This window comes from Lissotriton helveticus, chromosome 5_1 (assembly GCF_964261635.1).
Source record: "Lissotriton helveticus chromosome 5_1, aLisHel1.1, whole genome shotgun sequence".
Lineage (NCBI taxonomy): Eukaryota > Metazoa > Chordata > Amphibia > Caudata > Salamandridae > Lissotriton > Lissotriton helveticus.
In genome coordinates, this window is record NC_136065.1 from 1,893,235,116 (window position 1) to 1,893,260,501 (window position 25,386).

Below are 25,386 nucleotides of genomic sequence, written 5' to 3' on the forward strand. Positions count from 1 at the left end.
CCTGGAGCACCTAATTTAGAAATACACACATTGCCACCTCGGAAATTAGCTTTGCTAATTGCCATCATGTCATCGGTTAACTTTCCCACTGAGCGCCACCGGAACAAACAAAAGTTTCAGCATCAAAAGGATTTTAAATAACTTGCTGTTTACCCGCTGCACGCTTTTATTATTACTTATTTCAGCACAACAGCTTTTTCACATCCCCCAACCAGTATCTAGTTCCACTTGACCGATATTACATTGGGTATTAAGTTGGCTTTATTCAGAGCTGCTTCCGTTACCGTACCCTGTACTCTAGTATCCCTGCAGTAAAGCAACGTGTCTCTGCTTCAACAGTGAAACGTTAATGCACATTACTAAAATGTAACAGAGTCGGGGTGTGGGTGAGTGTGCCGTGCTAGTGGACTAGCGCTACATGCAATTTGCCGGACTATAGCGCCATGGGCGTCGCTGTGCGCCGAATACAACAACGATCTCCCCAGCACGGGGCATCCAGCCCAGTTTAACAGTACGACCTGATTGCAAGGGGCACTAGATTATTGTCCTTCAATATCTGGTGCTTTGAAGCAGCTTTAAAATCATCTTTTTCTCATTGTTGAAGTGGGTTACATTATGGTATTTTTATGTTTCCCTCTTCTTCATTGATTTATTTTGCTGGTGAGAAAGTGTCACTCATGGTCATTGAAATGTCACTCAAAATTACTCAAAAATTATGAAAATGTCACACATACCTATCGTCCACGTTGCCTTCACGCAACAATCATTGCCGTGAATGGCCAGTCGATGACGTTTTCCTATGGGTTTCAGTGACTCGCCCTCTGCCTTTTGTAAACTTCAGCACGAACAATTTCCCTACGTCCCGTGCCTGGAGCACCTAATTTAGAAATACACACATTGCCACCTCGGAAATTAGCTTTGCTAATTGCCATCATGTCATCGGTTAACCTTCCCACTGAGCGCCTCCGGAACAAACTAATGTTTCAGCATCAAAAGAATTTTAAATAACTTGCTGTTTACCCGCTGCACGCTTTTATTATTACTTATTTCAGCACAACAGCTTTTTCACATCCCCCAACCAGTATCTAGTTCCACTTGACCGATATTACATTGAGTATTAAGTTGGCTTTATTCAGAGCTGCTTCCGTTACCGTACCCTGTACTCTAGTATCCCTGCAGTAAAGCAGCGTGTCTCTGCTTCAACAGTGAAACGTTAATGCACATTACTAAAATGTAACAGAGTCGGGGTGTGGGTGAGTGTGCCGTGCACGGGCCTGGGCGCGCCTAACAAAAAGACATTACACGATGCAGACGAACGCGCGCCTGATACATGCAATGCAATGCTGAATGGTGAACGCGCTCCCACCATCTGGATTGCATTTGGAGGAGCACCCTGACAGCTCCTAATTAAAATTAATGGACTGCCGTGCGCGTAACCACACAGAAAATGGCAACAATGGCGGACGAAAATTACATATAGCCTATCGCGTCAAGGCTACTAAAAAGACAGCACAGCGAAGACGAATCACTATGCAGATGCCATAAAAAAAACTCGCGCACTAAGGAATGTTTCTGGCCCGAGCCCTAAAGAAACTTTTTTTTTTTCTTTAACAATAGGAGCTCGGAGCTCCGCCCCACTTCGTGGTGACGTAGGCCGAGCCCTAAAAAACCCTAGTGCAAAGGGAGACTTTTTGGATCAGATATCTGGACAGTTTAATTCTCAAAGGATTAAATGACAAATTAGAAATGTTATGTTTCTTATAAACATGGTTAATTGGTACCTAAAGCCACAATGTATGAAAGCATTATCACTCACGCCATTTTGTCCATCACAAATGGTTAAATGTTCTTCATTGGTCAATGCAATTCACATTATTAGGCAAGGTAATACCTGTTTGAACCATCGTATCTCTGTTTCAAGTAATTTTAATACTGATTTGAACCATGTGCATTTCAACCATTTTTTCATCTTTGTCCGTTTTCTCTAATGTTATGCTCACATTTTGTTATCACACATCAGTTATTATGGAGCAGCAGCAGACCGAACTCAGCCCAGCGAGAATTACACAGACTTTCAGGCACTGACCCTGTCAGGTTTTTTAAAAAACTATCTTTTACAGTAAATTTTTTAAATTGTACTTGCACACACCGCACTTTACTTGGAAATTTGTACCAGCTAACCTCAAAGCCGCTCTCATCTACCTGTGTCCTTGGTGTCCCCGTGGTCCGTCGCAGCTTGTGCCGATTGCACGGAGGGGCTAAAACACCATCTTGGACCGCCAAAGTACTCACTTGCGTGGAACGCAAGCTCAGCGTTCCAAACACTGCTGCCGTGGTCCCGCCCTCTGCCTGCTCAAAAGCGAGTGCGCCAAGCAGACGCGCCAAGCGGCGCGCCAAAAGCAAGCCCATCTGCGCCAGTCCACGCCTGACCGTCGCCAGTCACCAGGTACCCTGCCCGATTACACCTAGATTCCTCTGACCACAAATGGCCATCTTTAAATATACGAGTCAGGAGCACCACTCCCTAAACACAGCACCCCACCACCCACAGGATAATCCCCCTCCCCTACCGACTGACGACCACGCAAATCAGGAATCCTCCCCACTTAGTCGGCAATATATAAATGCATTCAGCAGCATTAAGTGTATGAAAAATGAGCCCACCCCCCCCAAACACTTAAACACCTAACCTGTCTATACTGCAATGCTCGGTCCCTTCCTAAGCACGCACTAGAAATCTGGTCACTCTTAGACACAGAAAAACCAGACCTTTTTTTTGTCACATAAACCTGGCTCCAATACTCATCTCTACCAGACGTCGCAGTAGCCCTCCCCCCTGACTATAACATGTCTAGATTAGACAGGACTGAAAAAAGAGGAGGGGGAACCGCAATTGTCCATAGGACAAATATCAAACTGCATGTCATTGACACCCACCTAGCGGACTGGGGCGAAATTTGCATCTTCACCAGAGAGATGGGGAACAAGGAGTCATGGAAAGGCGCCCTCCTCTACAGGCCCCCTGGAAACAAAGCATACTTTGTCAACAAGCTCATGGAGATAATAGCTCCACACGTCCTCGCATCCGGTGACTTTCTTTTATTAGGGGACTTCAACTATCATGCTAAACTAACACAAGATCCCCACAACAACGATCTTATTACCAGCATTTACACACTAGGACTAAAAATGTTAGTGACCGGCCCCACACATATCGCTGGCCACTCTCTAGATCTCCTATTCATGAATTCACCGAAAGTAGAGGTTGACCAGCTACTCCCAGTCCTATGGTCAGACCACCATGTTATCAGGTTTAGCATTCTTGTAAACCTAACCCAACCCCAATCGAGAAAAGAAGTGAAATTGAGCAGATCCTGGAATAAGATCAGCTTGGATTCCTTTTCTACTCATTTTTCTCCCCTCCTCATCACAGAGTTTACCCACCCTAACAAGGCAGCAATCGACCTAGAACTCGCCATTACCTCTACTTTAGACACAATTGGCCCTAGGAAGCTAACTAGATGTCCTAATAAACTTTCCCCATGGTTCACCCCAAATCTAAAAATAACCAAACTCGCTGCCCGGTCAGCCGAAAGCAAATGGGGACAAACAAAAAACTTAACAGACATACAACAATACAAAGAAGCACACAGACTTTACATGAATGTGATAGCCGTAGAAAAAAAAGTTTATCTAGGGAACAGGATAAACCAGGCAGCAAACTCACACAGAGAGCTGTATAAAATAGTCAAAGAATTTACAAATCCCCCAGCCTGTCAGCCCCCACTCATCCAAGTCCCAAGAATGGCTCAACTCTCTTTCCTCCTTTTTTAAAGACAAAATTTATGACATCCATAAACTTTTCCCCAACCAACCGACACATCCCTAATGAAAGCAGCGTCTGAGCAGACTACCAATGAGTCTTCTCCCCCCTACGTCACTGTTCTTAAAGAATTCCGTACATTTGCAGAGGAAGAAGTAGCCCTCACAATTAACAGAATTAAATCAGGATCTCCAGCTGACCCATCCTCCTCTCAAATTCTATCCAAAATTGCGCCGGCTCTGCTTCCCGACCTGACTAAAATCCTTACCTCTCTACTGTTCCATCTCACTGGAAAGAGGCCATAATCAGACCAATTAAAAAAAAAAAAAACACCGCCGACCCAAAACAGCTACACAATTATCACCCTATCTCCCTTCTGCCACTGTTCGGAAAGGTCATGGAATCCTTAATAAATAAACAACTATGCAAACATCTAGAAGACAACAAGCTGCTAGATCCATCCCAATCAGGATTCCGAGCGTTTCATAGCACTGAAACTGCCTTACTCGAGATCGTGGACAATATAAGGCTGACACTCGATGCAAGACAATCCGCCATTCTGATCTTGCTCGAACTGTCTGCTGCCTTCAACACCATCTCACATAGCATTCTCTTAGAACGCCTAGATGAGGTTGGTGTCAAAGGCTCAGCCCTACTCTGGATCAAAAGCTACCTGACTGGACGGTACTCAAAGGTCCAAATAGGATAATTATCCTCAACAAACCAGGAAAACGTCAAGGGTGTCCCTCAGGGATCAATACTGAGCCCTACACTTTTTAATTCATATTTATCCCCACTGGCAAAGGTAATCAGAGCACACAGTTTTGAAACCATGTCTTACGCAGATGACACACAGCTGCTTATCACCATAGGCCCAGACCCCAGTGACACCAAACTAAGATTCCAACAATGCATGATGTCAATAAAGGACTGGATGACCAACAACTATTTGATGCTCAATGCCGGCAAAACAGAGATACTGATCTTTGGAAATGCTCACAAATATTGGACAGATGAATGGTGGGCACCGGCCTTGGGTCCCTGCCCTTCTCCTACGTCCACAGCCCACAGTTTTGGGCTGATGCGCAGCCTTAAGAAATGTTTTCCGTCCCGCATGCCCCTAGTTCAGGGTTTAATCATAAACCGTCTGGATTATGGCAATGCGTTGCTTGCCTCCATAAACGAAAGCCTTTTGACAAAACTCCAGGTCCTGCTAAACACCACGGCCAGGATGGTACTCAACCATCCCCCCGCACCACCTCTGTCCCCAGACTTAGGACATTACACTGGCTTCCCATAAAAAAACGAATCAACTTCAAATTATGTTGTCTAGTCCATAAAACCATCAACGGTCGGGGCCAAAATACCTAGCAAAAAAACTTACGGACTATCGCCCGACCAGAACCCTCCGATCCACCAGCAAGCTTTTCCTAACTGTTCCCAAAGTCCGCACAGTTAGAAACGGCGACAGATCCTTCTCTAAAATAGACCCAGAAACCTGAAATACTCTGCCTCTACACATCAGGATAGAACCCAATCACCAGAAATTCCGAAGAAACTTAAAAACCTGGCTTTTCTAGCTCTGCCTGGCTATCTGTCTCCTCCCTTGAGCATCTGCTAACGCTATGAGACCTACGGGTGATTTATGTGCTCTACAAATACAAATGGAGGTATTTAGGTGTAATACGTTTCCATAGAGGGAGGCGTGGCTTATTTCAGGACCAAGTAAATCTTTATTTTTCTGTTTTTTTTCATAGTTTGCATGCACACATTGTGCTGTAATCGCTATTTATACGTTATTGTTTATTTATGGTGTAAGCGTTCTAGTCATTTTTGAGAAGGACATACCAGAATTATGGCTTTTCTTGTGGTCTGCTGGATAGGAGATCATTTCACTCCGGAAGTTTATAATAACGTACAGCCACCGGGCTACATCGACGTTCCCGTTGGCACAGTGAACACTGTGAAACAGGCAGAATCGTTTGGCAAATGTAACAGGGTAAAAGAGGAAGTGAGAAGGTTCTCATAGTGCACTCACAACTGGTAGACACATAATTGCATGTTGGCTTTCCACAGAAACCCCTAGTTTTTGATAGTGTTGGTGTCAGCTTTCCGTTCTCAGTGGACTCACGGCCTCGTTTTCCACTTGTGAGTATCTGTTTTTTACTGTGCGCATGAGGACCAATATACATATAGCACGTAGACTGTATAGAAGTGTTAAAATACATCTTACACAGTTACACGGAGTCCAGAATTTTTTTTTTTCACAACGAGACCAAGAGTGTGACTTCAATAAGAAAGTAAGAACTCTGGGGCTTGCTGACATCGGTAGTGTTTTAGGGAAACCATGAGGATACAGATTTTTTTTGGTTTGACCATTGAGCATGACGCGTGAGGTCCTGGTGCATGCAGGTTTCTGTAGTTTTACGGTATACTATGAGGTCAAGTAGTCTTTTTGGCCTTGACTGCTGAGCACAACTCGGGAGGTTCTTCTCTCTTTCTTTTGCTTTCTTTTTCTTTTCCTTCCCTCAATTTGTGTTTCTTCAGAGTTTTCATGAAATCACCAAAAATAACAGATATCGTTGTGCATGATGTATAACATGTTTAAAATAATAACCAGCAACACATGGTGATGAATATTACGTAATAGCGTATTTCCATTCAGAAACTAGGAACCAGTCTTTTCACTTTTACTTTTTTGTTAAAAAAATTAGCATTGTTCCTAAAAGTATGGTAACACAATCATTATTATATTCACAGCCTCCCCTGAAGAAGGGTGAAGCCACCAGAAATGCATTGGGAAATCGCATACAAGTCCTGTCATATTTATTGTACAATGAGGTCAATGCTTTCAGTACAAACAATGTGAAGTAACATTGAAGGAAGTTCATGTATTCAAAAGTACAATGAATGTATGATACAGAACCATTGTAACAAAACCAACTAGGAAAATTATTAAAAGTATGTACATACAGTAGATGGATTTATATTTTTTGAGTAAATAAACACTGGTATCACAAGTGCGCCCATGGGCTAAAAAACAGTTGTGCGCATTGTGTTCAGCACACCGAATGGTGTACTTAGATGGTAGACAGACATTAACGGAGACAAGCAGGTTCCGTCATGAGGCAGCACACACAATGAGTACACATTTTGATAAAACCAGTCAATAAGATTACTTGTGCGTGCAGGATAACATTTAGATTTATAAGAGTGTAAGCAGTGAAACATGTTGGCTGGATATTTTTGATGATATATGTTCTATGTATGGAAATATTGTATTTACGCTTGTTTAATGGTTTAGTAACACTAGAAAGATGTTTTCAGTATAAAATGGATATATTGTTGAAAAATGTGCTATAAAAGCGTATGAAAATTTATTAGATTGGAATATGAGATGAAATTCTAATCTTGTCTATTTATTTATAGCATTTGTAGAGCGCTCTGTAACCCTACGGGCATCCTGGCGCTAGGTACATATAGCTGAGAACCCTGTAGAACAGAAGAGGACAGTGGACAAGGTGCTGATCAGTTAGATTTTTTGGAAACATTTTTGGGAGATTTTTTTGGGAAGAGCCATGTTTTCACCTTTTTACGAAAGGCCATCAATTTGTTTGTTTTTCTGATGTCAGTAGGGAGGTTGTTCCATAAGTGGGCTGCGGCTATACTGAAAGCTCTTCCCCCACAGGTGGCTTTCTTAATCCTAGGAATGCTGATAAAGTTTAGAGATGAGGATCGAAGAGACCGGGTAGGCTCATACCAGTTGAATTAGTTTTGGAGTGGTCGGGGGCCTAGCCCGTGAACTGCCCTGAAGACAATACATAGGGATTTGAAGCAGATCCTCTGGTGTATAGGCAGCCAGTGTAGGTCGGCCAAGGCAAGAGTGGTAGAAGATCTTCGTTCCCGAGAGAGTGCCAGTTTAGCTGCTGCCGCCTGGATACTTTGAAGTCTGGAAATGAGATACGCAGGGGATTCCAGCAAGAGGGCGTTACAGTAATCCAGGCGGCTGAGGATGGTGCTCCTGATTATGTTAGCTCTGGTCTGTGGGGGCAGGAGAGGTAGCAGCTTTCGCAGTCCTCGCAGTAAGGCAAGGCAGCTGCTAACCTGCTTGTTGACGTTAGTCTCTATGCTCAGGCTGTTGTTAATAGTGACTCCGAGATTCCTTACTGAGTTCACTGGGGTAGGTGAGTCCCCTAACAGCTGAGGCCAGAAGTCTAAAGGTAGACTTTTGGGGATTTTTCCTACTGCGCAGTGCAGTATTTCAGTTTTGTCACTTTTAAATTGTAGTGAGTTCTGGTTGAGCCAGAGTGACATTTCCAGCATGCAAGTGTGGAAAGTCTCCAGTGAGTTTGCATGGGCTCCATCAAGAGAGATCATTAGCTGGGTGTCATCTGCGTAATTTGTCACGCTGATGCCATGGCTTTTGATGATCTTCATCAGGGGTTGCATATAAATGTTAAAAAGTATGGGGCTGATAGCAGACCCCTGTGGGACCCCATGCGGGACTTTAATGAACTCTGATTGATATGGAGGGATAGCTACTGCCTGCCATCTATCCGTCAGGTAGGAGCGGAACCAGTCGAGCGCGATACCTCCAACTCCGATGTTCTTTAATCTTTTTATCAGGATGTCGTGGTTCACCATATCGAATGCGGCGGACAGGTCCAGCAGAATCAGAATTGCTGATTCTCCCCTGTCCGCCCTCATTCGCAGGTCATCCATGACTGTCAGCAAAGCTGACTCAGTTCCATGAACTGGTCTGAAACCAAACTGCTCCTCTTCCAGGATGTTGTTGGTTTCTAGGAAGAGGGCTAGGGATCTGCTGACCCATCGCTCTATGATCTTTATCGGGTATGGTAAGAGGGATATAGGTCGGTAGTTCTTTTGGCAGTTTGGGCCCAGATTTGGTTTCTTTAATAGCGGGGTAACAACTGCCAGTTTCCAATTTTTTGGTACGGAGCCTGTGCAAAGAGACTGGTTACAAAGCTGATGCAGGACTGGGAAGATATCATCTTCGAATTTCTTAGCTATTCTATGGGGAAGAGGGTCTAGAGGGGATCCTGATGACGTATTGAGAGCTGTTCTTAGAAATTCCTGTTCTGAAGGGACCACAAAGTTTTCCAGAATGGCGTTTGGAGAGGGGTTTCTAGCATATTCCACCTTCTCATCTCTGTTTGCTTGATTGCTGTCATCCTGCATTGTGGGGATAGACTTACTATTCATTCCCTCGACAATTTTACTGATTTTTTCCTGAAAGAACACTGCTAGGCCGTCACAGAGTTCTTGTGAGGGCTTGATTTGGCTATCAGCACAAGCAGGATGGGAAAGCTCTCTAATAATCCTGAAAGTGTCGCGGGACTTATTAGAGCTTTTGAGAATTAGGTCTGCGAAGTGGCTTGTTTTAGCTATAGTTATTCCCTTCTTATATTGTACAATAGTGAGCCTCCATCGCACTTTCTCCTGTTCTGAGTAATTTTTCCTCCAGAGCTTCTCCGCCTTTTTACAGGTATTTTTCAGTTCTTTCAGTTTGTCCGTATACCAGGGCGCGGAGGGTTTTCCCCTTTTCTTGATTGTTTTCAGCGGAATGATAGCGTCAAGTTTCTTAGTTATCTCGTTACAAAATGAGAGATAGTTTGTAGTGACATCGTTCTCTAGTTTGAACGAGGTCCCAACCTGACGAAGGTCGGACTTTCCTTCCTCTTTCCTTTTCATCAGGTTCCTCCAGTCACGACCTATGAAGGTTCTGGTCTGTGCCGTTGCGGATCCTGTGTGGGTCAGGATATGGATATTAAATATGAGGAGGTGATGATCTGACCAACCTACTGGAAGAATAGTATCCATGGTCATTAGGTCTTCTGCCGCGAATATTAAGTCCAGTGTGTTTCCTAGTATATCTGTGGGAGTATTTATCCACTGTTTCAGCCCCAGATTGTGGCAGGATTGAGTGATATTATACAAAGCTGTGCGTAGTTGGTCATTGTCCCATATATTAAAATCACCCAGTATCAGCAGCCTGCTGTGAGAGATTGAAATATTATTTATAACAGTGATCAATTCCTGCTGTTGTGAGGCATTGAAATGCCCCGGTGTCCTATAGCAAATCAGGCCCGTAAGACAATGTTCGGAATCATGTTTTATGTAAATCCCGAGGATTTCGACACAGGAAACGGTGTCAGCGTCCAAAGTTGTGATGTTTAGCTCATCCTTAAAAATGATCCCCAGGCCTCCTCCTCGTCCTGTATTTCTGGGTTTATGAATGATCTTATATCCTGCTGGACATGCTGAACCTAGCTCTGATTCTATTCCCACAGCCATCCATGTCTCGGTTAGAAAGAGGATATCTAGGTTAATGGACTCAATCAGAAGCTGTATTTCAGTAGTATGTTTCGGAAGGGATCGGACATTTAGAAGTCAGCTAATTAGTTTTCCCTTAGTGCTAGGCTTGGGTCCCGCATGGGCTGGTGGGGAATAAGACTTGTCAGAGGTTGGATTGGGTTTCAATATGGATTTGGGGAGGAGGGGATTAATGTGTGGTAGCCGTCCTCGGCAATTGGGGCATACATTTTCGTCCTTATGTATTATATTGGGGGCTAATCGTGGGCACTCGGTTTTATCTGCCCGTGGGTTTAATAGCATAAGTGTTTCCCTACTGTATCTGAGCACTTCGAGGGGCGATGTTGGACAGATAGGGGGGAGTGCCATAGGCCCGGCCTTGGCGCGGACGAGCGCAGACGAGCTTGCCTTAAGCGCGCCTTCGGCGCGCAATCGTCGCGCCCGCTGCGCTTCCGGTAAGGACACATGCTTTGTAGTAATGGAGAATGGGAACAAAGGGGGGCGTGGCTATGGTTGTGGGCGTGTCTCTGGCGACCGGCCAATCACGTCGGTGCAGCTGGAAATCCCTGCCTACGTCAGCGTTCAATCTGCTGATCAGGGGAAATGGTACAGATACGGCGATAAAAATCAAGTTCTTAGCAGTTCAGTTCAGTCTACTTGTTGAGTAAGTGATATTATATTGCTCTCTATGAGAAAACCTTTAAGAATTAGTTTTATTTCTCTTTTACATTACAGGCAACAGTATTCATCTCTTTTACAATTTGCCACCTTGCCTCAATGATTCTGCACAAAGTGATCTTTCACTCTCAAAGGTTTCATGATACGCCAAGAGTAATCTTTCTTAAAAAATATTATCCACAGCAAAATCACTGCTTTTTAATATATGTATACTGTTTCACCTTTTTAGTTTATTGATATTGTCCACTGTATATATGTTAGTGCAGCACTAACATATGAATACTTGCCTCACTTGTTTTAAACTCCGGATTGAGCAAGGAAGATGGAGAACTATGGTTCTGGATTACAAGCTGAGCTCCAAGAGCTGTGCAGTTCAAGGCCAACAATCCAGGTAAGAACTCAGGCTTCAGGACATACTGCTGGGTTTCCTAGGAACTCCAGGGTCAGCAGAAGGTTGCAGCCTGCTTCTCCATTTTCACCTTGCGGTGCTGATGGCCCCTTTCTCAGGAATCAGCAGGGTGTCCAAGGTTTTGGAAGGACTACGAGAACATTAGCGAAGTGTTTCCCTTTAAGGCTGTGGCATCATGAATAGCTAGATAGCCTGTGTCTAGAGCGAGTATTTTGGGTGACAAAAAGGGGTGTGTGTAACTCATGTAGGGGAATATTATCAAGGACCTTAGCTTAAAAGCCAAAAAAGCGGAGATAATGTTTTCGCCCTATTAACAAGGCAGTGCTCACATGCATTAGTGCATGTTAGCAGCCTTGTTACCGACGCCTCACTTTGTATCTGTAATGAGATGCAAAGTGGGCGTTTCGTGTCAAAAACAAGGCAGTGCTCACATGCATTAGTGCATGTTAGCAGCCTTGTTTGTATCACTTTGTATCTGTAATGAGATGCAAAGTGGGCGTTTCGTGTCAAAAACAAGGCAGTGCTCACATGCATTAGTGCATGTTAGCAGCCTTGTTACCGACGCCTCACTTTGTATCTGTAATGAGATGCAAAGTGGGCGTTTCGTGTCAAAATCACACAGAAAATCTCGCTAACTGCACTTCTTCGTATTGCCAAGCCGGCCCAGGACACCCATAGCGATAAAAAAAGCCGCGCTGAGTGCGGTTATCACCGTAACCTAATGTCTGCAAAATGTCAGATTTAGCTATATTTATAAAGGGAGGTGGATTCTCCGGATTACCAAGAATTCCCTTATCACCGCATTTGTATTGCTGGATTTCCAGCGATGTCCCCTAATTTTGCCGCCATCGCTGGATTTGTTATCGCTGTGGAGATAAACATTGATGATAACGCGTTATCTCAGCGATTTAATCCAGCGATAGCCGGCGATAAGGAAAATAGCGCTAATCTCGATCAGCAATATTTATCGCTGTGCGTTAATAATATGCCCCATACTTTGCTGTAGTGTAATTACTTTAATATTATGGAAAATTACACCGATCCACAGGTAGAACATAACCAATGATTTATCGCTATTTTCTTGAAGCAAAATGCACTCTTGTGTCTAAAATGTACCCGTAGATGACTTTTGCACAAAGACAATAGCACTAAATGCAACAGAACAAGAGAGGCAGCAGCCAGAAGTTGCTTGCGCTCACGAAGTTTGTTGTTCCTGTGCTCCTGAGGTATAATATTTGTGCCAAATTACTCACAGTTACACGAACAGGCATAATTTGGTAATTTTCAATAATTTTCTATCATAAGAGTAACGCAAAATGACCAAAATTACTCTGATAAAATTTTACATTGGCCTAGTCATAACAGGCAGCCGCGGTATTTAAACTTCAGGAAGACATTGGAAAGTGGCAACTTCGCATTGTGTTGGCTCTTCGCTGTTGCTGGTTCATCCACAGTTCCCATCTTTCACCTTTTTTTGTTTTCACCCTTTCAGGTTTTTTGATTCCTTGACCTCCTTACCTGTTTACACTGACTCTGTTCTGAGGATTCTACTTGGTTTTGGTGTGCTAGTATGGCTTTCCTCCTTTACGGCCATTCGACTCTATGCTGTTTACTTGGACCTTGTTCTTCAGATTCTTCTTTGGCTCTGGTGTTTTCCTCTGGGGTTTACCTGTAAAAAAGTGAAAAGTGAAAAAGCTTTTATTGTTCGATTATTTAAAATCATTACAATATGCTAACAATATAAAAATAGTCATCTAAAAAACGACATAAGTTATATTCCCTAATTTTTTATCCAGTCAGTTCAACATAAAACCTTCAGTAAAATGTCATATTCTAGCTATGCAGTTTAAAAACAAAGTGCGTTATTTATTTATTTTTTAAATGGGAGATATGACACCTCTCCCCTCCTTCCAAACCTACAGTTTTCTTTTTTTGCGGCTCTGCATTGGCGGACAGTCCTATACGAATTAGGTCTGTGAATTTCCCCAGCCGTGCTACTGTTTGACTTGTTGTAGACGAAAAACACAGGTCCGAAATTTCGCAGCATCGGTTGAGGCCCTGAGCTCTGCAGATTGGAATGACCAAACGATGCCTCTCACTGGCTAGGTTTGGGCAGCAACACAACAAATGATACCAGGATTCCTGATGGTAATCACAAAGTCTGCATGCTACTGATTTATCCACTCGGGCCCAGCTTTGATTGAACTCCACTATGGGAAATGCCAGGAGCCTCATATAAGTGATCTTTTTTCGAGTTTGAACGGACAGAGCTTGCTCAAGATAGGGCTGTGCTTTTCCCACTTTATAAGAAGCATCCAGTGAGGAGAGATTTGGGTGATGATGCAGACTAACGAGGTCTCTTGCGAATGATTTTTGCTTTACCTGTCGGTTCACTGCTCTTTTCCATGCTGGAATTGAAATATTCGTATTGGCCAGGTTTTGCAGCTCTATTTCCAGCAATTGATTGGCTACTGCCAGTTGCGCTTGCCATGGGGAGCCGCTTTCTTCGAAGATTGTTTTAATTTGTGCTTTCAATGCTGTTGCTGGGGCTCGCAAGGTGCTAATGTAATATTTTATTGTGTCTCCCAGGCAAGAGATGTCGGGGCGGGAGAGCCCCAGCTCCAGCCTTACTCTGGCTCTCCTGGCCTGTCGTGGGATGCCCAGCACTTTCTTATATGCCGCAATTTGAAAACTCATATAAAAGCTGGTAAGGGCTTCGGGGAAGATTAAATGGCCATAATTTACTGAGGGCACTATTTTTGCTTTTAAGACTTTCAAGATAGATTCCGTGGATGGACTGTGTAATTTTCGATTGAGGCTTCCTAGACTGCGGGTGATTCCTGCCCCTTTACTTCTTAGATGCTTCAAGTGAGCTGTTGACTTTGCCCCCTCCGTTAGCCTGAGGCCCAGATAGTTATAATTTTTGCAAGATCTAATTTGCTGGTCACCCAGGCGCCATTGGGCTATATGCTTTCAATGGTACTTCCCAAAGATAAGAATCTTGGTCTTCTCCTGGTTTACCAATTAAATTATTCTTTTGATTGTACCTGTATAGCGCGTCTAGGGCTTTCTGTAAGCCTATCCTGGTATGATCCAAAATTACAAGGTTGTCAGCGTACTGAAGGATTTGGAGCCGCACATTCCCCAGCTTTGGAATGACTAAGTTTGCCCCCTCCAATGCTTGACCCAGGTCGGATGTGTAGATGTTGAACAGAAGCGGTGCAAGTACACACCCTTGTTTAAGGCCGTTATTTGTTAGGACCTTGTTGGTCAGCGACGTTTGACTGGTCTTAATCCGTACCCAGGTCCCATCGTGTAGAGACCTTATTGCCTTTAACAGCTTTTCGGGGATGCCCCAGTTGGTGAGTTTACTCCATAATATGCCACGGTCTACTCGATCAAATGCTGCGCTGTAGTCCACAAAACAGCAAAACAAAGGAGGTTGAGCGGGCTGAGTCGCACGTCTGGACGTGTATCCCAGTGCTATGATATTATCTACTGTGGAACATTGTGGTCTGAATCCAGTTTGAAAAAGTGGAAGGATGTTGTGCTCCTCCGCCCAGCTTTCTAATTCCTTCAACAGCACTCTAGCATATGCCTTTGCTTCGATGTCTAGCAAGGCCACAAGCCGATAGTTTTCAGGTTTTGTGCGGTCTCCTTTTTTATATATGGGGCAGAGTATTGAGCCTTTCCACGATGTTGGAATGGAGGCCGTTTCAAAAGCATGCTTAAAGAGTGGGGTTAGCTGGTCTGCCCAAAATCCGTATGCCTCTTTGAACACAGCCGCTGGGACTCTATTGGGGCCCGGTGCGCTGTCTATCCTCATTTTCTTGATCAAGTTGATTATCTCTCTTGTGTTTATGAACAAGCACTTGTCCTCATCTTCATAGTGTAATGAATTTTGTTGTTCTTGCGTGACCCTCATTACCTGCTCTGTTGTATACAATTGTTTTGCGTACTTGACCCACTCCGTGGCTGCCACGCTGTTTTCTTTACTTTGGTCGGTGTGGCTTAATTGTCTGATGTGTCTCTAGAATCGGACGTGGCCATTTTCTTTGAGCATATTAAATATTTTCAGCCACTCTGTCTCAATTTTTTTGGTTCGGATTTCCCATATTTTTTTCCTGTGTTCACTTCGTAGGGTTTTTATTTCCGCACTGAGGTGGTTTGTCACTCCTTTTCTTCTCGCCTTCAATGCTTTAGAGAGGCTCCGTTTGGTTTGCTCTAAGTCCATGGGGTTTAGCTGTAATAGGTGGTTTTGCGGGTGAAGGCCTTGAGTTTTCGGGTTCCACCTGACCTGTCCTAGGACTGATTTTAATTCCAGAAGTAGATCCTTCCAGTGTTCCGTGGGAGAAGCCATTGTTTGGCACTGCTCTTTATGGATAACCCACTCCATGAGCATTGGGCTTGATTTTATGGTCCACTTTATTCTATTCAATGCTGTGTGGTGCTCTTCCTCAGTTGAGGTGCCCAATGTTCCTGGGTGTTTTGCGGTTTTCCCATTTATATCAAAAGTGACCCTCAGTGGATTGTGATCGCTTTCTTCCCTGTCTCCCACCTCAAAGTCCTTGAAATATGTTACAAGTTTCTTTACGATAAAGATATAATCGATTGTTGACTTGTTCTTGAAGGTGGGCAAGGGATGCCATTGAGGGTCCACTGCTTTCATGGAAGCATGGGTGGAGACCATGTTATGCTCAAACAACAGCTGATGTAGAGGCGCCAATTCTGTTATGCTTGAAGTGTCCCTCGTGTCATCTCCTAGCCCCCTAATGTTCATATCCCCTGCAATGATTGGAAAGTGAGATAATAATTTTATTACTTGCTTTTTTTGCCTTGTGGCGGGGTTTATGTAACAATTGATTATCAACAAACGAATTGCGTTATTGTTACTTCTGAGACCGGAGATCAAGACTGCTTGGAGATTCTCAGAGTTCGTTTCTATTGAGTTTACCTCTATTTTACGGTTATGGTTAATGTAGATTGAAAGCCCACCTGCTGCTCTCCCGAAGATATTACTTTTTATTGCTGCAGTGTGAATCTCGTAGTACCCTGAGAGAATTAGAGGTTCAGTAGCCCATGTCTCTTGTAGACAAAGTATGTCGTTTTCTCGAAGGTACAAGATTGCTGCTTTACAATTAAGCATTCTTTTTAACCCTGCGACATTCCATGATAAGATGGACAGGAGAGTATTATTCCCCCATTTTTGGTTCTTATTCCAGTAGCTGGCTCCCTTGTTTTTATTAGGTATGCCGTCGAGGGCTCATGTCTCCCGAACCCATCAGCGTGTTTTGCCTTGCGATGTTATTTGGTTCCACATGGAACACCGCCCTTTGCTCTGCTGAGCTTATTATCTTATAGGCGTTGTAAATTCTCGGGTCCATGGCTGCACTTTTCCCTGTTTGTTTGCCTGCCGTCCCCTTTAACACCGAGTAGACCTCCTTTATTGGGGAGTTTAATGCTAAAACATGTGGATATTTCTCAGGTATGGGAAATGCTATATCAATACCCCAGGCGGCCATCATTGCTATTTCATCAGTTGTGAGCCCCACTTGAGCCTGTCGGCTCAATCCAATTGAGGTTGATTCTCCATGAGAGTCGCTAGTTAGACTTAAGAATTTAACCCAGACTAAATCGTTTGATTGTATTTCCGTAAGAGATGGTATGTGCTTGAAAAGCCTGAGTAAATTGCCCCTGTTTAAAATGTCATGGTTGCCTTTGATGTAATATCTGGGGGTGAGAATCACCTCGTATGTTGTTTTACTGGTTTGGTTTGCTTTGTCCTGATCATATAGTTCTCCTTCGCTGCCGCTTTCTTTGCGTCTAATGCCATGGGTCCATTGGCCTAGGACCGACTGCTGGGCCAAACTTTGGGATGGCTGTTCTACTTGGTCCCTCATTTTCTGCCCCCCAGGGGCGAGGAGTCCCTTAGTTGAACTAGCCCAAGTCTCTGGTGCTTGATCCTTGCCTGCTCCCCCTGGTTTTCTATGCTCTCTCATTTTTTTGTTTAATTCCGGGGGTGGTTGAGCTCTAATTACCGTGCCGGTTGGGCTTTGAACACCCTCTGTATGGGGGGTTGGCTGTTTGTAACTATCCCTCAGATCTGTCTTCCCCGTGGGGGGTGAGGCTGTGCCTAATGAGTTATTTGAAGGTTGACTTTTTGTAATCGGAATATCGGTGATAGCTTGTGTGATGGAGAAGCGTGTTTCTGTCAGATGGGTTCACAAATAACTCCACACACAATTTTCGTTCCACTGCCTTGATCTTGATGTCCAAGAAGTCAACTGCCACTTGACTCTTGTTTGCTGTGAATTTTAAATTCAAGTCCCCACAATTAAGCCATTCAAGGAATGCATTTAGATCTTTCTCACTTCCATGTGGCTCCCATGCTTGTGCCTTTGATTTGACAAAAGAAATCTTTATTAAATAAGAAAATGTTATTCATCAGAACAATTTCAATGCAATCAAGGATAAAAGCATTTTGGGCTGAGAGGTCTCCCTCCTCATTGCATAAAATGTTACTCATCATAGTAATCGTGTCCTGCTGTGGTATATTTGTGTACAAGGACTCAATGTCCAAGCACACTAACCATTGGGTCTCCTCATTAAACTCAATACATTCCACTTTCGAGATCATGTCCGTGGTGTCTTTAATATAAGATGGTAATTTTTCTACCCTGCCATCAAAGGCGAAAACTGATAAAGCCTGAGAATTTCAAGACTGATGTAGTCTATAGTAAAGCACGGCATACTATGCATCCAGTAAGTGTATAATTGGACCTATAGGTTTACATTTTTAATTAGAGAATAAAACTTATGACTGAAACTGCATAATATTTTTATATAGATTCTCTGATGAAATAGAGGATTGAATCTGAGGTTCCTCATCTATTGTGATCCCAGGGATACTCATCTGGTACCCAAAAAACTATAATTAACAATAAGTAAGATCTGTTTATGACCATTCACCTAAATAGCCCGTTAGATTGTAAAAATTCTGCAATGATGGTAATATTAATTGTATGTATCTTTTTTAGAAAGAAGATTTGATGTTTTTAAATACTGTCCTGAGGAAGGTGTTCTATAAAAACGAAGCACCGAAACGCGTCGACACACGGACTTTTTTATATGTACAAAAAAAAATCTTTTTCTAGAATGATGTGTATTGTGAAATATGTATTGAAGTAAACTGTATAAGAATTGAACGCAATGTTATCATTATGAATAATGTATGTAACTGATTTTAATGTATTGTGAACAAATATGCATCTATTTTAAACTTCTTTTAATACATAATAAAAAAACTACTAAGATACACACATGTTCATGTTGTGATCAAAATTTTATATAGGGCTCTGTTTAGTTGTGAAATTGGTCTAAACAAATGGTTTTCTGTAACTAATTTGTACATAAGAGTTTAAACACACAGAAAGGAATTTCTCTTTTTGATTGTGCTATTTCTCGGTCCTTTCTGGGTTTGCTTGGGAAAACTCTCCCTTTTTTGGAGTTAAATTGGGTTCTGACAGTATCTAAGCCAGCGCTCCTACTAGCCTATGCCTGGAAATGTTGTAATTAGTGGGTTCTTCCGCTGAGTGGGTTCACTCACCTGACTCTCTTCCTTTATGTGCATCTTTGCGTTTTCAGGACCTCCTTTGGGTTCTGGCGTAACTGCTAGCTACTTAACTCTCTCCAGTCTTAACAGTAGAAACCAGTCTCCTGTTTCCACCTGGTCCAAGTTGTCTTCAAGACTAATGGCTGTAAGTATATCTGCTTTTGAGTTACCTCGATTACTGTTATTACTTTATTGTGATATTAATGAATTCCTTACTTTACAGACGTTGGTGTGCTTCTGACTTATTTACTCGAACTGCTGGGCCAACTTTGATTTTCTTCCTATCCTAATCCTGTTTCCCATTATCCTACATCACCAACTTCTGCAGTATACACAGGTTTGATGATATCAGAAATTTGGGAGTCTTGTGGATAATCTGCACAGTACTCAGTTCTAGTAATGGACAAAGACACCAGAGAAGCAGGACAGGTTACAACAGTCTCTCAAACCCAAGAAAGAGGGTGGCCCCTGGGTGTAGGTTAAATACCAGCCATGCCAAAGATGGCCACTCAGCCTCAGGAGTTCTCACATGAGTTTGTGTTTCGCTGTTCATCCAGACAGCAGTGAATTTTAAGTTGTTGAACAGCGAGAAGGTTCTACCCTTATATGGTGACTACCTTTGTTGGGTCAAAATATAATGGTCACCCAAGATTCTGAAAATGTAATGAAGAGCTAACTACATCTGATATCTCAGCACTGAGGAGACACAACTGAGGCACTACCTTAGGAACAGAGGAGGTAACGCCAGCAATAGGGGGAGCACTCAAAAGTAGTCGAAATCACCAAATAACTCACAAATATAATATCAACACTATAGTTTTCAAATACCAAACGTGCATTCTGTATTCAATTTATTGACTCCAGGAAACCAATATATATTGAATTCAACTTTATTCTTGCATCTTCCAGAATAAGTGTCCAGCCCAGCCAACATGTTTCGTTCTTACAACAAGACTTCATCAGGGCTGTAAAATAAGACACATACATATAAACTATTTAAAATCAAAACAATTTTTTTTGCATTAAAAAATTAACGTATTCTCTGTTATACCCATATACCATTCAATGGACTGAACACATCTAAATTCATATCTATAAGTCAAAGATTAAAGATTCCAAATTAATATTTCATAAAAGTATAAAGATTCACATATAAATATGCTAATTACGTTTTCATTTCTTTGGGTTGTAATTTTTTATTGAGACAGAACCATACAACATAAACACAGCTTGATATCAGAGTATAAGAGCACTAAACAGTGCACTGCAATTATCCAAGCAGGGGAGAGAAGAGAAAAGAGAATTGGGGAGTGGGGAGAAGTCGAGGTGCAAACGGAATCAAGATCCAAGACAACTCACCAGCCCAGTACCAGTCGTTTCTCCATGAGGCAGGCTTCGAGGGGCCGTTGGGCCAGAGGCCCATTAATGTGGAGGGGAGGAGGGGGCAAAGAGGAGTTCTGGTACATAGTCCCTGTAAGGGAGGGGGAGAAGGATGCATCACCAGTGACTGGGTGCGGCAGACAGCAGGGCCGTACAGAAGCATTGCCAACGGCAAAGGGGGAGAGGAATTACTTGTAATCAGGGCAGGTAGTTCCCACGCCCACTGCTTAGAGGGGGAGGGTCTCTGTCAAAAGATATAGTGGAAGGTGTGGTTTATTGTGTCAATTTTCCATGTGGAGGGAGCGTGTAGCTAGGCCATATGCGTGGCGCGCAGTACAGGGTGTGAGAGGTGCTGCTGCAAGGCATGGTTTCCATAGAGAAGGTCAAGTCCCTCAGCTCCAGGGAGCAGCGATCATTCCATTTGGACCCTTTGTGGTTTGACTTGAATACCCGGGAGCAGGTATGACATTTGTGAGACGTGAAGGGCCAAAGCGTAATGGTCCACAGACAGGAGACCTAAACCTCCACAGGAGTGGCAAGCCGTGAGTTTGGACGCATCTAGCCTGGGTTTCAAGGAGCCCCATATGAAGGACCGAATCTGGGAGTCAATGAGGTGCAGAGTGGGTAAGGGCACTAATATGGGGAGACCTAGCGTGTAAGTGTAGCGAAGCAGTGCGGACATCCTCACTGCCTGCACCCTGCCCCACAGGGAGAACCCCAGATGGGACCCTTTCTAGAAGTCCCCTTTCATCTGGGCCAATAAGGGGTCCAAGTTGTCAGAGACCCTTCCCTCCAGACCTCTGTTGACTAAGATCCCTAAGTATTTGAGATGTGAGGACTTACAATGAAAAGGGTAGCCATGGAGGGCCACCTTTGTGGTGCCAGTCGAGAGTGGAGGGCCTCACTCTTGTCCCAGTTTACCTTGTAACTAGAGAGGGCCGCAAAGCCATCAATGATTTCCAGTAGGGCCCTCAGGGAGCGAGTGAGATCTGTGAGGGGGAGTAGGACATCATCTGCATAGAGGTAGATTTTGGAGAAACCATCCATGAGAGGGACACCTGCAATATTTGGTGAACAGAGGCCAGGGGCTCCATGGCCAGGAGGAACTAGAGAGGGGAAAGCAGACATCCCTGATGGGTGCCCCTTCGGATGGGGAAAGGGTCCAAAAGGAACCCCCGCAATTAAACTGGGCTGTTGTACAACCACAAAGCAGGCGCAGCTTGGCAATTAATTTGTCTCCCAGGCCGAATCGTTCCATATTGGCAAAGAGGTATTCCCGTTCTATGCGGTCAAACTCCTTTTCAGTATCTAGGGAGAGGGCCATCGCGTCACCCGGGAGATCCTTGGCCGCCAAGTGGGTTTGGGCCAAGATGCGGAGATGGATCCTGGAGGAGTTGTCCGACACAAAGCCAACTTGCGTGTGACCAATCAGGGATGGAATGACTTTACCAAGGCGCGTATCCAAGATGATGGCCAGGATTTTAATGTTGCAGTTTAGCAGAGAGATTTGACTGTAGCTGCCAAACAATAGAGGGTGCGTCCCGGGTTTGGGTAGAACTGCGATCACTGCAGTGTTGAAGAAGAGTCCCAGGGAGGCCATCTGCTCCGTCTCTTGGAAGGCGGTATGAAGGGTGCAGACCACCTCCTCGCTGGACCATCTATAGCATTCCATGGTGAAGCCGTCCTCGCCTGGGGTCTTATGGTAAGGCAGACTGGAGATGGCTAACTCTATCTCCTCTTTGCTGATCTCCCCTGTCAGGGGCTCCCTACCCTTGTCCGACAGGCAGGGGAGGTCCACTCCCCCCAAAGAAGAGTGGACCAAAGGCCGGTTCCCCTGGGGTATATAGCGTCTTGTAGAATGAGGCAAACTTGATAACGATGTCCTGGGGAGCGGGTGAGAACTTCCCCGCTTGCAGCGTATGTGGCAGTAATGGCCATAGCGGCCTTCCGTTGCCTCAGTTGGGCCACCAAGTGGCCGCCTGCTTTTTCCCCCTGTTTGTAATGCCACCGCTTTAGGCGTTGGAGTACGTATTCAGCTTTGGAGGTGAAGAGGCTGTTAAGGGCCATATGTGCCTGTTCCAGATGTTGGCGATTGGGTAACGTACGATGAATGGAGGAGAGGCAGGTAAGGGAAGCTATTTCCCCCTCCAGCTCTGTTTGGCAGATGATCACCTGCCTATTGGATATGGCAGCGTCTCTCAAAAGTTGGCCCCTGATAGTCGCATTTGCAGCAGCAAAATAGTACTCTGCGAGAGAGCACTGAGTTCCTGTTGTCGAACATATATGTGGAGACATGAGCTTTCAGTTGGGATTTGCCGGGGGCTGAGGTATAGTTGTATATTCGTAGGAAGGCCAGGCCCATATCAAGGGACAGGAGAACCAGGGAGTGGTCAGGTAGTGCCACTTCCAAGATCCCAGACTCTCCAACAAGTGCTATAGTTCGCCGAGAGATTAGGAAGTAGTCCAACCTGGAAGGCGTGCCATGGGCCAAGGAAAAAAAAAGTATACTCTGTATCCAGTGGGTGGCCAAGATGTCAGTGATCCACCAGACCATAGTCCGAGGTCATGTCACCCATCAGGGCTCTGCCGTTGTCTAAGGGGCTCATTCTGTCCAGGACCGCGTCCCAGGTAAGGTTCCAGGCTCCACAGATAACATACTGCGATGCCCAGACCTCTACGAGCAAGCGATTCAAGTGAAGGAGGAAGGGGCATTTTGCCCAAGTCAGTGCGTATATTGATCCCACTCAGAGGGAACTGTCCCCCAGCCATAGTTTGGCAAATGCGTACCTGTCATCCTGGTCTGACCATGTTTTCGTAACGATGACGGGCATCAATTTTCAGATAAGGATTGCAACTCCACACTTGCGAGGTGTCCCTCCATCGGTGGACGTCCCTGCCACAATGCTACTATGTATCACCCTGCCCACCAAGTCGCAGCGTAGCTTATCAGATTCCAGGGCATCCAGGTGGGTCTCATGCAACAGAGCCACATCTGCCCTTTTCATCCGAAGATAAGGGAGTACCATCTTTTGTTTGGTGTAGTGCTTGAGGCCTTTGACATTCCAAGAGAGGCTGCACAGTGGATGAGAGGCGCATATAACAGAGATCCCGTAACCACGCCGGGTTGTAGTTGGAAAAGAGGAGGGGCATTGCAAGGGTGCATTCAGTTGTGCAGAAGGTAGAGTATGCGGTGAGGCAACGCAATGAGCGGTGAGGCCAAGGTGAGGAGGAAAGAGCAGGGAAGCGGACCGACCCAGGTACAAGGATGGGGGTGGGCTGAAGCGGGTGGTAGCAGTAGAAGGTGAGAGAGGGTGGGGTGGGGGCAAAGAGGATAGAGAGCCACACAGGTGAGCCGGGTGGGGAGAGGGAGGAAAGGAGAGAGAAGGGTGGGGAGTATGACTGGCATGGAGGGAAGGGATCCCTTGAACACCAGTCGGTGTGGAAGATTGGCTGCGGACGCCTAATGCGCAGATAATGGCAGGGTGGAAGGGGAAGTTAGGAGGGGAAGGAATCAGTAGAAGCTGCTACCGGTAAGCACAGCGCAAGGAGCTCTGTTCTGGGTACCAAGGGTCTCGACTTGCCAAGGCAGCGCATCGAGAAGGCCCCTTCGAGGAGGCAGGGCAAATCTAGGTGGTGAACAGACAAGGGTGGGTATGGATGGCCTCGGAGTTCGCAGAGTGGGGAATGTGAAAGAAGGTGACTCTGGGCATCCTCTAAGGTGGGGGAACAAACAGCCAAAAGGCTGAGGGTGGAAGGGCCTAGAGGCTCCACTGTCCTAGGCAGCTGTAGGACCCCACTGGCATGGCAGCTCAGAGTGCTGTTAGTAAGAGGTGGGTTGGGCCTGTGAGGGGGGTGATTGGAGAGTCAGGGGGAGGGCACCTTGGTGTCACCCCTTGTTGCCGGCCTGCCAGTGTAGCATGCAGAGGAGGATAGCAGTGCACCCAGACAGACAGAGTAAGAGCGACCCACAGAGCACATAGCATATAAAACAGGAAAAGTAGTCATAGATAGCAATCAAAACAATCAAATATTCAAATGCACAAAACAGTCATGGCGATACTCAGCCATCCGGTGGTTGCTGATCCCCTCGTCCCGCTGCAGCAGCTCCAGCTACACCGGTTGTGGGACAGTACCACATGTCCCAGGGCAGTCACTCCGTGGCGGAGGGGTTTCAGGGGAGATCGTAATTTGTCTCTATCCTGTTCTTGAGTGTGGACTAGCACTGCTTGAAGAACATGCACTCTGTCGCCATGGGAGTGCAGCTCTCTATCAGGGTCCCTGCCCTGATGACGGGACACATTGTCATTTTGCCAACAGCCACCAGCAGTGGCAAGTGAGGGGGCCGAGTGGTGAGCAGTCTCGGTGTTGGAGGTGGTAGTGTCCATGTCCTGCGAGGAGACTCTTGTGGCTGCAGGCACAACATCTCTCCAAGGAGCGTGTCTTGCGTCCCCAGGGCCGTAGTTCTGTGGGCTGATACTTCTCTTCCTCCTCCAGGCTCCGTGGCCCTGCAACCCTGAGCTGGAGCAAGCTGAAGCAGGGTGGCCGGCGCAGCCACAGGTGCAGGGGTAGCTGCCGGGAGGCCGGTGCCGATTGCCGGGTGGTGCTAGGATAATGGGGTGCAGGCTAACAAGCCCCCACCATGCTGCAAGTGCCCCTGTCGCCTTCTGGCGTCCGTCTCTGAGCAGAGCTCCGGGATCAAGCTGACATCCTAACTCGTGGCCAGACCATGCCCTTAATACATTTTCCTTGTACACAGAATGCATATGGAGTACTGTAGTATAAATAAAGCTAATCAGACATTAACAAAGGACCTAACTCAGTGTTTATTATCACATTATTGTATAACACTCCTAAATATTATTCATGTTTAAACCAATTATAAATCTCACATAACAGCACAAAACACATCAATTATAACATTCAATCTCCCTCCCCTTGCAATGGATTAGTAGATTGAGGGCCCTGGAGAAGGGACTGAATACAGAAGGTGAAATGTATTACTTCCTGTATCTGGTACAACAGTGTATCACTGTAGGGCATTGCATTTTTGATTTTGGTAACAGCATTGTGTGAATATGAGATGTTATATGTGAGAACTGTTTACAGGAAGTATTAGATGGTTGGGTCCATGTTGTTTACCTTATGTACCAC